Raw genomic sequence first — 15270 nt, forward strand, 5'->3', positions numbered from 1 at the left:
ACAGACCACGGTCCACACACACACACACAGACCACGGTCCACACACACACACACAGACCACGGTCCACACACACTCACACAGACCACGGTCCACACACACACACACAGACCACGGTCCACACACACACAGACCACGGTCCACACACACACACACAGACCACGGTCCACACACACACACACAGACCACGGTCCACACACACACACACAGACCACGGTCCACACACATACACAGACCACGGTCCACACCCACACACAGACCACGGTCCACACCCACACACAGACCATGGTCCACACCCACACACAGACCACGGTCCACACCCACACACAGACCACGGTCCACACCCACACACAGACCACGGTCCACACACACACACACAGACCACGGTCCACACACACACACACAGACCACGGTCCACACACACACACACACACACACACACACAGACCACGGTCCACACCCACACACAGACCACGGTCCACACACACACACAGACCACGGTCCACACACACACACAGACCACGGTCCACACACACACAGACCACGGTCCACACACACACACAGACCACGGTCCACACACACACACAGACCACGGTCCACACACACACACACACACACACAGACCACGGTCCACACACACACACACACACACACACACACACACACACACACACACACACACACACACACAGACCACGGTCCACACACACACACACACAGACCACGGTCCACACACACACACACACACACACACACACACACACACACATATAGACCACGGTCCACACACACACACACACACACACACACACACACACACACACACACATATAGACCACGGTCCACACACACACATAGACCACAGTCCACACACACACACACACACACACACACACACACACAGACCACGGTCCACACCCACACACACACAGACCACGGTCCACACCCACACACACACACACACACACACACACACACAGACCACGGTCCACACACACACACACAGACCACGGTCCACACACACACACACACAGACCACGGTCCACACACACACACACAGACCACGGTCCACACACACACACACACACACACAGACCACGGTCCACACACATACACAGACCACGGTCCACACACACACAGACCACGGTCCACACACACACACACAGACCACGGTCCACACACACACACACACAGACCACGGTCCACACACACACACACAGACCACGGTCCACACACACACACACACACACACACAGACCACGGTCCACACACATACACAGACCACGGTCCACACCCACACACAGACCACGGTCCACACCCACACACAGACCATGGTCCACACCCACACACAGACCACGGTCCACACCCACACACAGACCACGGTCCACACCCACACACAGACCACGGTCCACACACACACACACAGACCACGGTCCACACACACACACACAGACCACGGTCCACACACACACACACAGACCACGGTCCACACACACACACACAGACCACGGTCCACACACACACACAGACCACGGTCCACACACACACACACAGACCACGGTCCACACACACACACACACACACACACACACAGACCACGGTCCACACCCACACACAGACCACGGTCCACACACACACACAGACCACGGTCCACACACACACACAGACCACGGTCCACACACACACACAGACCACGGTCCACACACACACACAGACCACGGTCCACACACACACACAGACCACGGTCCACACACACACACACACACACACAGACCACGGTCCACACACACACACACACACACACACACACACACACACACACACACACACACACACACACACACACACACACACACACACACACAGACCACGGTCCACACACACACACACACACACACAGACCACGGTCCACACACACACACACACACACACACACACACACACACATATAGACCACGGTCCACACACACACACACACACACACACACACACACACACACACATATAGACCACGGTCCACACACACACACATAGACCACAGTCCACACACACACACACACACACACACACACAGACCACGGTCCACACCCACACACACACAGACCACGGTCCACACCCACACACACACACACACACACACACACACACACACACACACACACACACACACACACACACACAGACCACGGTCCACACACACACACACAGACCACGGTCCACACACACACACACACACACACACACACACACACACACACACACACAGACCACGGTCCACACACACACACACACACACACACACACACACACAGACCTTTTAAATCCTGTAAGGCGCTTTGTGACAACATGTGTTGTGAAAAGCGCTATACAAATAAACTTTGATTGATTGATTGATTGACACACAGATCACGGTCCACACACACACACAGACCACGGTCCACACACACAAACTTCACCATAGATCAACTGTGATGTACCATCCACTGTACATATAGTCTATGGTCCATTGTATACACAGACCACGGTCCACACACACACACAGACCACGGTCCACACACACACACAGACCACGGTCCACACACACACACAGACCACGGTCCACACCGACACACAGACCACGGTCCACACAGACACACAGACCACGGTCCACACACACAGACCACGGTCCACACACACACACACAGACCACGGTCCACACACACACACACAGACCACGGTCCACACACACACACACAGACCACGGTCCACACACACACACACACAGACCACGGTCCACACACACACACACAGACCACAGTCCACACACACACACACAGACCACGGTCCACACACACACACACAGACCACGGTCCACACACACACAGACCACGGTCCACACACACACAGACCACGGTCCACACACACACACACACACACACACACAGACCACGGTCCACACACACACACACACACACACACACACACACAGACCACGGTCCACACACACACACACACAGACCACGGTCCACACACACACACACACAGACCACGGTCCACACACACACACACAGACCACGGTCCACACACACACACACACAGACCACGGTCCACACACACACACACACACACACACACACACACACACAGACCACGGTCCACACACACACACACACACACACACACACACACACACACACACACACACACACACACGGTCCACACACACACACACAGACCACGGTCCACACACACAGACCACGGTCCACACACACAGACCACGGTCCACACACACTCACACAGACCACGGTCCACACACACACACACAGACCACGGTCCACACACACACACACACAGACCACGGTCCACACACACACACACAGACCACGGTCCACACACACACACACAGACCACGGTCCACACACACACACACACAGACCACGGTCCACACCCACACACAGACCACGGTCCACACACACACATAGACCACAGTCCACACACACACACACACACACACACACACACACACACAGACCACGGTCCACACCCACACACACACAGACCACGGTCCACACCCACACACACACACACACACACACACACACACAGACCACGGTCCACACACACACACACAGACCACGGTCCACACACACACACACACAGACCACGGTCCACACACACACACACAGACCACGGTCCACACACACACACACACACACACAGACCACGGTCCACACACATACACAGACCACGGTCCACACACACACAGACCACGGTCCACACACACACACACAGACCACGGTCCACACACACACACACACAGACCACGGTCCACACACACACACACAGACCACGGTCCACACACACACACACACACACACAGACCACGGTCCACACACATACACAGACCACGGTCCACACCCACACACAGACCACGGTCCACACCCACACACAGACCATGGTCCACACCCACACACAGACCACGGTCCACACCCACACACAGACCACGGTCCACACCCACACACAGACCACGGTCCACACACACACACACAGACCACGGTCCACACACACACACACAGACCACGGTCCACACACACACACACAGACCACGGTCCACACACACACACACAGACCACGGTCCACACACACACACACAGACCACGGTCCACACACACACACACAGACCACGGTCCACACACACACACACACACACACACACACAGACCACGGTCCACACCCACACACAGACCACGGTCCACACACACACACAGACCACGGTCCACACACACACTCAGACCACGGTCCACACACACACACAGACCACGGTCCACACACACACACAGACCACGGTCCACACACACACACAGACCACGGTCCACACACACACACACACACACACAGACCACGGTCCACACACACACACACACACACACACACACACACACACACACACACACACACACACACACACACACACACACACACAGACCACGGTCCACACACACACACACACAGACCACGGTCCACACACACACACACACACACACACACACACACACACATATAGACCACGGTCCACACACACACACACACACACACACACACACACACACACACATATAGACCACGGTCCACACACACACACATAGACCACAGTCCACACACACACACACACACACACACACACAGACCACGGTCCACACCCACACACACACAGACCACGGTCCACACCCACACACACACACACACACACACACACACACACACACACACACACACACACACACACACACACACACACACAGACCACGGTCCACACACACACACACAGACCACGGTCCACACACACACACACACACACACACACACACACACACACACACACACAGACCACGGTCCACACACACACACACACACACACACACACACACACAGACCTTTTAAATCCTGTAAGGCGCTTTGTGACAACATGTGTTGTGAAAAGCGCTATACAAATAAACTTTGATTGATTGATTGATTGACACACAGATCACGGTCCACACACACACACAGACCACGGTCCACACACACAAACTTCACCATAGATCAACTGTGATGTACCATCCACTGTACATATAGTCTATGGTCCATTGTATACACAGACCACGGTCCACACACACACACAGACCACGGTCCACACACACACACAGACCACGGTCCACACACACACACAGACCACGGTCCACACCGACACACAGACCACGGTCCACACAGACACACAGACCACGGTCCACACACACAGACCACGGTCCACACACACACACACAGACCACGGTCCACACACACACACACAGACCACGGTCCACACACACACACACAGACCACGGTCCACACACACACACACACAGACCACGGTCCACACACACACACACAGACCACAGTCCACACACACACACACAGACCACGGTCCACACACACACACACAGACCACGGTCCACACACACACAGACCACGGTCCACACACACACAGACCACGGTCCACACACACACACACACACACACACACAGACCACGGTCCACACACACACACACACACACACACACACACACACAGACCACGGTCCACACACACACACACACAGACCACGGTCCACACACACACACACACAGACCACGGTCCACACACACACACACAGACCACGGTCCACACACACACACACACAGACCACGGTCCACACACACACACACACACACACACACACACACACACAGACCACGGTCCACACACACACACACACACACACACACACACACACACACACACACACACACACACACGGTCCACACACACACACACAGACCACGGTCCACACACACAGACCACGGTCCACACACACAGACCACGGTCCACACACACTCACACAGACCACGGTCCACACACACACACACAGACCACGGTCCACACACACACACACACAGACCACGGTCCACACACACACACACAGACCACGGTCCACACACACACACACAGACCACGGTCCACACACACACACACACAGACCACGGTCCACACCCACACACAGACCACGGTCCACACCCACACACAGACCACGGTCCACACCCACACACAGACCACGGTCCACACCCACACACAGACCACGGTCCACACCCACACACAGACCACGGTCCACACCCACACACAGACCACGGTCCACACACACAGCCTTTACAAGCCCCATGGCCTCTGTGACATCTCTGAGATCTCCAGCTACAAGCGCTACTAGCAGGATCTAACCTACAGTACTGCCTAGGATACATTCTAGATATAGATTACAAAACACTTTGAACAACATAAAGTCACTTTGGATAACATGTCTGCTAAATGCAAAAATGTGAACGTACTACACCCCCAAAATGCACCATTCCAAAAATGGAAACTTCCTCGTCACCAAGGACTATGACCTGTCCAAAGCCCTGCTGAGATATTGAACCAAGTATGGTGGACAGAGGTGGGTTCAGCCCAGAACCAGAACTACTAGCACCACCACCACTGCTTCACAGTCTCCTAGAGACTAGCGCCCGAGGCAGGAGTTGGATGGACATGTGTGTGTATGTACGTATGTGTATGTGTTGTGTGTATGTCTGTCAGGTATGTGTGTATGAAGTGTATGTATGTATGTATGGTGTGTGTGTGAAGTGTGTGTATGTCTGTGAGGTGTGTGTGTGTGTGGAGTGTGTGTATGTCTGTGAGGTGTGTGTGTGGAGTGTGTGTATGTCTGTGAGGTGTGTGTATGCCTGTGAGGTATGCGTGTGTGAGGTATGTGTGAGGCATGTGTGTGTATGTATGTGTGTATGTGTGTCGCATCATTGCACCATGCTGATGGAGACTCCTCCCTTTCCTGTTCCACTGTTGTGGGATAAACACACAGTCTGGTTGCTACGGTGCCTCAGGAACAGGTCAGTCGCATGATCTGTCAGATTCACTGAGGCATACAAGATGCGGGCCACCTGAAAATGGTCCTTAGGCTCTGTGGAAGTACCACAGGTACATGCAAGAAAACACACACACACACACACACACACACACACACACACACACACACACACACACACACACACACACACACACACAATATACCCCCTGGCCCCTGTTCACTGACCTCATTGACTCACTAAAAGGCTACTATTGACCATGTTACCCTCTCTATTGCTCTCGCTCTCGCTCTCTCTCTCTCTCTCACACACACACACACACACACACACACACACACACACACACACACACACACACACACACACACACACACACACACACACACACACACACACTACAGGGATTCACTAGTGTGCACTGCAGAGCAGCAAGGTGCTATGTCTCTTAGCAACGAAGACCACAGAATCTGACAATGATCACACAACACACAAATCTCACCCACACTCCCAAAAAACATCATATACTTGATCAATAAAAGAGATATCTCAGATGGGCACGGCTGGTCTGTATGATAGAAAAGGTCAGATGTGCAATAACATTGTACACCAGGATGATGGAATGACTTAAATTAACAAATATTTAAATGTGTGTATTAGCTATACAGCATGAGTCTTAACTGAGTAATAAAACAAACGAAAATTAAACTGAACATTAGGGCACTAATAAGAAGTAACCCAACCAATGTAACAACAGGCCTGACGACAGTCCTGCGAACCCAACCAATGTAACAACAGGCCTGACGACAGTCCTGAGAACCCAACCAATGTAACAACAGGCCTGATGACAGTCCTGAGAACCCAACCAACACAACAACAGGCCGACAACAGGCTTAAAAAGAGCAGAACATAACCCACAGATGCAGTGGCAGTCTGAGGGCAGCTCACGGCTAGTTGGGCTTGATTGGCCAAATGGTGTGAATGTTTCATCGATAGGTCAAATAAGAAAAATTACTTTATTTACATATACCATGAAGCCGAGTTTTTTTTTATCAACTTTTGGACTGAGGGCTTGATTAAGAAAAACTGAGTGTTTGTTGAGTGAGTTTGTATCATGATGACGATAAAATTACAATTTATCAGGATTAGTCAGGACTAGTTCATCATTTGTACAGCTATTTGTTCCTTAATTCCATAATAAAACAGCTACATTGAGTATATGTAGCTGAGTGGCATACACAGAGTAAAATAATGAATCATTTAAAAATATGTAACAACATTAATAGCTACTATTACTATCCTTACTATCCTTTCCATAGCATTCTAAGTCAAACAGGAATTGCCAGAGAAATAAAGGAACAAAGAGAGAACAAGAGAAAGAGAGCAAGAGAGAAAGACAGCAAGAGAGAGTCAGCAAGAGAGAGAGAAAGAGGCATGCATGAGAAAGCATGAGAGAGAGGGAGTTGGAGAGGGACAGAGAGAAGAGAAAGGAGAGGCTGGAGAGAACTTACGTGAGAAATTAAATGCCGAAACCAACACAGGAAACGGGTTCTAGCACATGAAACACAGGCTCTAGCACATGAAACACAGGCTCTAGCACAAGAAACAAAGGCTCTAGCACAGAAAACATGGGATGTAGCACAGAAAACACTGGCTGTATCGCAGTCTCTAATGGAGGTCGACTGATATATCGGTTGGCTGATATATCAGGCCAATATGCCATTTTTAGTGTATAGGCATCGGCCGATATGCGTGTTTACTAGTGCCAAATTAAAGTCGGGCCTGTCTGCAGGCAGTCCCTGGTTATTTGTGTGGCAGAAGGTGCTACTTGTGAAGGACCCCAAGCTAAAACTTTTGGAAGTTCTTAAATATTTCAAGGTGCTATGCCTATATATTCACTATATGTTACTATTAACAGTAAACTATGAAGTAAAATGTATTGCTTCACGAAAAAAACAAAGCATAGAACCATTGGTAACTGGCATAATGCTATAGCTGGATGAAGGTTAATTAGCATAATGCTACAGCTAGATATAGGTTCATTAGCATAATGCTACATCTGGATAAAGGTTCATTAGCATAATGCTACAGCGGGATAAAGGTTCATTAGCATAATGCTACAGCGGGATGAAGGTTCATTAGCATAATGCTACAGCTGGATGAAGGTTCATTAACATAATGCTACAGCTAGATAAAGGTTCATTAACAATGCTACAGCTAGATAAAGGTTCACTAACTTGGAGGTAAGTTTAAGAACTGTAGCCAAAAATTGCTAGCTTGCTAGCTGAACATGTTACCCCTAATATGATATGTTAGAGATGCACCGAATATTCTGCAAGCGAAATTATTATTACTGAGACCGTTATTTACATTAAAGAGATTTTTGATGCAAAGTTTTATTCACATTTGGTTACTTGAGGACTTTGTTACTTTCAGAAATGTTGTGCATCCACTTATTATTATTAGTGTGAGATTTTAGCATGCAAATAAAGCAGAAATCCTCTAGATATTAGCTAATAAATTGGTAGCACATATGGGCCATCGGTTGACCCTGACCTCTAAACATCTGCATCAATTATAGAAAAATCCATATCGGTCAGTCTCTAGTCTCAAGAAACACAGGTTCTAGCACTCGAAACACAGGCTGCAACACAGGGACTCAGCCAGACATGCCACACATGACAAACATACTTTCTTCTCTCACATGACCAAACTCTCCAGCCCCTCTCCAGCATGTTCACATGCTCGTAAACCACCGCCACCTCTGCCTGACGCGGTTTAGGGTCCTGATAAGCATTTTAATAGATAGCCTAGTGATGTTACATGACACTATGTCTTATGCACCATGTGTGCACACACAGACACACATGCATACACTCACACTGCCTTTATCTGTCTCTCTGTCGCTCCCTCTTTTGGATCTGTTTGGGTTTGTGTGAGGAGAGGATCTGTGTGAGTCAATCCTGAGCAGGAAAATGTTTCTAAATATGGATCCGCTGTAACTCAAAAGATGTGGACACATTTAGCAATGACTCTGCCCTAAAGACCAGCTGGCCAATCCAAGCATTTCTGAAAAAATGTGTGTGTGTGTGTGTGTGTGTGTGTGTGTGTGTGTGTGTGTGTGTGTGCGTGTCTGCTAACAGGAAACTAAACCAAACATGACAATGGCACATCTTTCTGTGTCCACAATCAGCAGAGTTCCAACCCAACAGTAGGACCTGAGGAGGCAAGTCCTCTGAATGTGTCCTTTGTGGCTTTTCTGGGGACATGTGTTGAATCACACCTCCAGAGTCAGACTGGAGCTTTACTAGCTTTACTAATCCAAGCAAAGGGCTCAGAGTGCATACACACAAACCCAGCTAGCTGCGCGCACACACACACACACACACACACACACACACACACACACACACACACACACACACACACACACACACACACACACACACCCAGCTAGCAGTGCACACACACACACACACACACACACCCAGCTAGCAGTGCACACACACACACACACACACACACACACACACACACACACACACACACACACACATCTAGCAGTGCACACGCACACACACACACACAGCTAGCAGTGCACATGCACACACACACACACACACACACCCAGCTAGCTGTGCGCACACACACACACACACACACCCAGCTAGCTGCGCGCACACACACACCCGGGTGCACGCACACGCACACACACACACACACACTACACCCAGCTACACACACACACAAAGACTGCACTCGTACACACTCAGCTGCACACACCCAGACTGCGCACACAAACACACACCTGCGTGCACACACATACACACACACACACGCAGCTGCGCACTCCCAGGCACCTGCACACACACACCCAGAAAGCACATACACACCCAGCACACATGCACACACACCCAGCTGCGCACACACACACCCAGACACCTGCACACACATGCGTGCACACACACACGCATGCACACACACACGCGCGCACACACACGCGCGCACACACACACAGCTGAGTGAGCAAAGCTGAGGCAGTTTAGCTAAACTACTGACACGCTCACATCCAACTGAATAAAAAACGTGCGGACTGGAGGGAACGTGCAAGAAGACATGGCAGACGGGCAGGTGGACAGACAGACAGACAGACGGGCAGAGACAGAGTGTTGTATGACAGATTCAGTAACACGGTGTCTGTGTGCAGTAGCAAGGAGCCTCCTCTTCCCTGTTAACATGAGCTGCCCACACTACACCCTCTGCCTGATTATGACAGTATTCATATTTCAAACTTTCCCCTATAGCTGTGCCAGTCACGCCCAATGGCAGGGTTGTGTGTGTGTGTGTGTGTGTGTGTGTGTGTGTGTGTGTGTGTGTGTATACATTCTTGGGAATATGTTTTTCTTTATGGATCAAGGAAGTTAAAACAGCAAATCTGAACACACTACTCAGAATATGTTTCACTCTCCTGCTCAACACCGCACCATGATTCATGTTTCACAGTAAAGTTTCAATGTAAAATCTCTCACAGTAAAGTCTTGGAGTGTGTTATGTAGAGACTGGAACAAATTGTACCATAGTCATGCCAATAAAGATACCTTGAATTTAAAACTGAAATTGACAGAGTAAGATGGAAACAAAGATTGAGTGACAGGGGGAGAAAGAGACAAGATCTTTTAAACTCCGTGAAGACCCACACTCAAGACCCACACTGTATTAACGCATTTGTGTGTATGTATATACACAGTATATGTATATACAAAGCTTTCTTATATAGATTTGATTTTTCTTTTTTGTTTTCCTAATACATTTATTACTTTGTAATGTAAATCGTGCTGCTCATCAATTTACCTGCTGTGACCTCCAGAGGTCAGACATCACTGACCTTAACTGACCTTCACTCTAATCACTGACCTTAACTGACCTTCACTCTCATCACTGACCTTAACTAACCTTAACTGACATTCACTCTCTCATCACTGACCTTAACGGACATTCACTCTCTCATCACTGACCTTCCCTGTGAGAGAGTGAGAGGGAGAAAGTGTGAGAAGGAGTGATAAATGGGGTATAGGAGAGGGGTATACACTATGTGTGAGGGAAAGTGATGTGTGGTTAATGAGTGAAATGGAGTGATATATGGGGTAAAAGAGAGGGGTATGTGTGAGGGGGAGTGATGTATGGGGTAAAGGAGAGGTGCATGTGTGAGGGGGAGTGATGTATGGGGTAAAAGAGAGGGGTATAAGAGAGGGATATGTGTGAGGGGGAGTGATATATGGGGTAAAAGATGGGCAATGTGTGAGATGGAATGATATATGGGGTAAAAGAGAGGGGTATGTGTGAGGAGGAGTGATGTATGGGGTAAAATAGAGGGGTATGTGTGAGGAGGAGTGATATATATAGGGTAAAAGACATGGGCAATATGTGAGGTGGAGTGATATATGGGGTAAAAGAGTGGGATATGTGTGAGGGGGAGTGATATATGGGGTAAGAGAGGGGGGTATGTGTGAGGGGGAGTGATATGAGGGTATACGAGAGGGTTATACACTGTATGTATGAGTGGATTTTAGTCAAGGTCACTTGCAAAAGAGTGCAACACAGAACAAACATGGCTCATCAGATAAACTGCAAACCCACCTAACCCAGAAACAAACACACACGCGCGCGCACACACACACACACGCGCGCACACACACACACACACACACACACACACACACACACACACACACACAGAGAGAGAGAACAAAGAGGAAGGGATCAGTGATAGGAGCTGATATACAATCCAAAACAGAGGCAGCTTAATGCAATTGGCTGAGATATTTCCCACAAGACACAGTCATAAAGACCTGGTGGTGCTGCACCATCACCGTGTCAAACTGTGTCTTACGGTGTTTCACTGTGGCAGATGGCACAAGCATGCATCACGTGAACAACAAGGTTGCGAAACATAAAGAGACATTTTGGCTCTGGAGCTGGCTGCATGTCCATACCCTGGGACATTGGACCATACCACTCTGTCCTCTGGAGTATCCAGCACATGCAATGTGAGTGGGCCATTAAGTGGACCCTTTTTACTGGGTTTACTGGAGTGGAGGGATTAGGGGGATAGATTTCAGTTGGTTTGTCCACCAACAAGTATAACACACCAGATTATCTCAGACATGAACCCCAGCTATATCTGCTACATTCCACCATCAGATAGCACATTAGGGTCAGGGTGAGTTTAAGGTGAGGTTAGGGTGAGGGTAAGGTTAGGTTGGGGAGAAGGTCAGGGTGAGGTTAGGGTTAGGGTGTGGAGTCAGAGACAGGCTAGGTGGAGAAGCACGGAACAGCAGCAGCTGCTGGTCACCCGCTGCTACACACTCCCCACACACTCCCACTGTCCTGCAGTAACACACATTCACACACTCCCCCCACCACGACAGGAGTAAGCAGGATGATTTATTCACCAATCTGGACGACCTGGGTCTAGCTAACCCTAACTAACACTAACAAACCCCCTAACCCTAACTAACCTTAATCACCATCCTGTGGGCTACACAGACATATTCGGCCAGGTACACATAGTCTTGGGTAAAATGCACTTCACAGTGATTATCCGTAAAAAAAAATCACTGCCTGAGTCTGGAGGTGTGTGAGTAAGCAAGGCCTGCAGGGGCAGAGGAGCACGTCCTGGAGGAGCACACGCCTTTGCATGAAATGTGATATGCAGTATTTACGCTTATGGTTTTCATTAAGGTATGACCCTTGACCTCTCTCCATACAGATCGCCTGCCAAAGTCCACACATTCCTGATTTCTCGTAGGATGTGCTGGACAGCGAGTGAATGCCAGTGCTCTGCGGTCTTACTGCCCACAGTGGCCAGAGGTCAAGAAAGTCCACAAAGATAGATGAGTGGGAGAGACTGGGAGAGAGCCAGTAAATATATATTTAACATTGTATTCCATAAAGAGAAAAAGAGAGAGAGAGGAGGAGAGAGAGATAGAGAGAGAGTAAAAAAACAGTGATTGACAGATAATAAATATGAACCACACTGCAGTAACTGGGTTAGTGAGTGTTAGTGTATGCTACTACACAGAGGCCAGTGTCCATATCCTCAGCAGGAAGAACAACAGGTGCTTGATGTTCAAAATGATCTCAAACCAACGTCTGCAGGAGAAGTGGAGGCTTTCAGGGTACTCACGAACCCTCAGGGTAAACCCCAACCCTCAGGGTGTGCTAGAGGAACAGTCAGCACCCTGCTGTGTGAGACACACTCCTCAGTTGTTCAGAGCTCATTATTGTACACAAGCGGATGCTATTCACACATCTGATGTATACAAAAGGCTCACAAAAAAGTCTAAAATGGCAAACCAAACAAAAAATAATTCCAATCCCTAACCCCTGATTGCTAACTTTAATGCTTTACTTCAACCCTGACCCTTCAATCTAACCTAAAACATGATGTGGTTCATATACAGGACTAAACACAGCAGCCCAAACGTAATGACATGGAACCGTGTGCACACATTCCTCTGGGAGATGTTGGGAGAAACGGCTCCGTGTTCATCTCGGATGACTGAAAGTGAAGAATCTCCCACCATAACCCCCAGGTCATCAGTAATTAAAAACTTACACCAAGAGTCCAGCTGTGAACAGGAGTGACAGGAGTTGCCAAACAATGAACAAGGACTGGCCAGTTCTCATCTGTCCACACGCAGAGACCAAGACAGTGTGTCTCTACACACACGCAGAGACCAAGACAGTGTGTCTCTACACACACGCAGAGACCAAGACAGTGTGTCTCTACACACACGCAGAGACTAAGACAGTGTGTCTCTACACACACTCAGAGACCAAGACAGTGTGTGAGACAGTGTGTCTCTTCTGTTTTTCACTCTCATTAGTTTTCCTACCGCTATGAATGTGTCAAATTTGTGTGGACTTAAGCATACAACTACATCAGCTAAGGTGAGGGTGGAGGGTTTAGGGTGGAGGGTGAGGGCAGAGGTTGAAGGGTGGAGGATGGAGAGGGGAGGTGAAGGGTGGAGGGTTAGGGTGGAGGGCGGAGAGGGGAGGTGAAGGGTGGAAGTGAAGGGTGGAGGTGAAGGATGGACAGAAGTGGGTGAGGGCTGTGATCCACGTCTGCTGAGTTCAGTATTCCAGCTGAACAGAGCATCCACTGCCTGTGCATCTAGACACCATGCTACAGTAATGATGAGGGCTGGGCACACAAACTCAGGGATACCATCACACACACACACACACACACACACACACACACACACACCCAAATACATGCATACACACATTCACAAACATGCACTCACACACAAGCATGCACTCACAAACATCCACAAACGTGTGCGCGCACACACAGACACGCACATCCACAAACATGCACA

General features: G+C 49.5%; 1 protein-coding gene across 4 annotated transcripts in view; it reads right to left on the reverse strand.

Moving 5' to 3' along the window:
• The window catches only part of stat5a (signal transducer and activator of transcription 5a), an 82330-nt gene that overhangs the window by 61668 nt on the left and 5392 nt on the right, over positions 1-15270 (reverse strand). The window lies entirely within an intron of this gene.

Source organism: Brachyhypopomus gauderio, chromosome 2, assembly GCF_052324685.1.
Source record: "Brachyhypopomus gauderio isolate BG-103 chromosome 2, BGAUD_0.2, whole genome shotgun sequence".
NCBI lineage: Eukaryota > Metazoa > Chordata > Actinopteri > Gymnotiformes > Hypopomidae > Brachyhypopomus > Brachyhypopomus gauderio.